Genomic DNA, 2,011 nt, shown 5'->3' on the forward strand with positions numbered 1-2,011 from the left:
CCTCATCAGAACTAATTTATTGAATTTTGCTGCGTCATTCTGTGATTTTATAAGAGTACTTACATTCCTATTTTTAACTCAAAGCATCTAATTTATTTGTTTTATTGTTTTTCTTAGTTCCGATTATTAAATGATGGTATTTTTGTGCATCGTCATACACACACTGGCCCATGCCTCGTTTGCAGGAAGGTGGTTTTCATATCATTTTCATTAAAGATGATTTACCTCAAAGCAGAAAGGAACAAAATAGCCTTAAAATCACTGTGTCAAGGATCGTAAAAAATGTTATTTAAACATGGAGTTATTTAACAAGTGATGTATTTCTCTACTAGTTTTTTTTTTTTTTCAGATTTATTTTCCTGTTTATAAACTGAGTGGCTGTTAAACATTTGTTCTTGTAGAGTTTCTTTGGTAGGAAACATAATTTGGTAAATAAAAATCTGAAATCCTAACATAAGTTTTGCACACAGTTCATGACTGTCATGTGGTGGTGTGTTGAGGTGGTGAGGCAGACGCAGCGGACCCAGGTATGATGAAAATGTTGATTTTAATTATAAATAAACCCAGCAACAGGTAGTACACACACTGACAACGGATAGACTAGACATTGACGTTGACGAAACATTGACGTTGACCCGACGAGGAACAAGGAACACAGGTGGAGTTAAATACACGGGAGGGTAATCACAGAACGAGACACACCTGGGAACAATCAAGGGGAGGACAGGACAACGAAGAGACTCAAGGACACAAAAAACTCTAACTAAACACGGAAAAACACAGATCCTGACAGTACCCCCCCCTCAAGGGCGGCTACCAGACGCCCAAAAAAAAAAACCACAACAAGGGTGGGCGGAGGGGCGCCGGATGGGGGGCCAGAGTCCAGAAAAAACAAAAACACAACAAGGGTGGGCGGAGGGGCGCTGGACGGGGGGCCAGAGTCCAGAAAAACAAAAAACTACCCACCATCGTGGGCGGAAACACAAGAAGGGCCAAGAGTCCATAAACAAACAAAAAACTACCCACAGGGTGGGCGGAGGCAAAGGAGGCAGGAACCACGGAGGTGGTCCGGTGGTCGTCCGCGGCGGCGGGAACCACGGAGGCGGTCCGGCGGCCGTCCGCGGCGGCGGGAACCACGGAGGCGGTCCGGCGGCCGTCCGCGGCGCTGGAGGCGGGAACCACGGAGGCGGTCCGGCGGCCGTCCGCGGCGCTGGAGGCGGGAACCACGGAGACGGGAACCCCGGAGGCGGGAACCACGGAGGTAGTCCGGCGGCCGTCCGCGGCGCTGGAGGCGGGAACCACGGAGGCGGTCCGGCGGCCGTCCGCGGCGCTGGAGGCGGGAACCACGGAGGCGGTCCGGCGGCCGTCCGCGGCGCTGGAGGCGGGAACCACGGAGGCGGTCCGGCGGCCGTCCGCGGCGCTGGAGGCGGGAACCACGGAGGCGGTCCGGCGGCCGTCCGCGGCGCTGGAGGTGGCGATGAGTCCCGGGGACCGCCCACAGACGGCGACGACGAGCCCCCCGAGGCAGGGTCTCTGGTGGAGCACAGGGGGTCTCGGTCGGAACGCTGGGGGTCTCGGTCTCGGGTGGAACGCAGGGAGTCTCGGTCTCGGGTGGAACGCAGGGAGTCTCGGTCTCGGGTGGAACGCAGGGAGTCTCGGTCTCGGGTGGAACGCAGGGAGTCTCGGTCTCGGGTGGAACGCTGGAGGTCAGGGTCTCTGGAGGAACGCTGGAGGTCAGGGTCTCTGGAGGAACGCTGGAGGTCAGGGTCTCTGGAGGAACGCTGGAGGTCAGGGTCTCTGGAGGAACGCTGGAGGTCAGGGTCTCTGGAGGAACGCTGGAGGTCAGGGTCTCTGGAGGAACGCAGAAGGTCAGGGTCTCAGGAGGAACGCAGAAGGTCAGGGTCTCAGGAGGAACGCAGAAGGTCAGGGTCTCAGGAGGAACGCTGGAGGTCAGGGTCTCAGGAGGAACGCTGGAGGTCAGGGTCTCAGGAGGAACGCAGAGAGTCTGAGT

The sequence above is a fragment of the Xiphophorus hellerii genome, chromosome 10 (genome assembly GCF_003331165.1).
Source record: "Xiphophorus hellerii strain 12219 chromosome 10, Xiphophorus_hellerii-4.1, whole genome shotgun sequence".
NCBI lineage: Eukaryota > Metazoa > Chordata > Actinopteri > Cyprinodontiformes > Poeciliidae > Xiphophorus > Xiphophorus hellerii.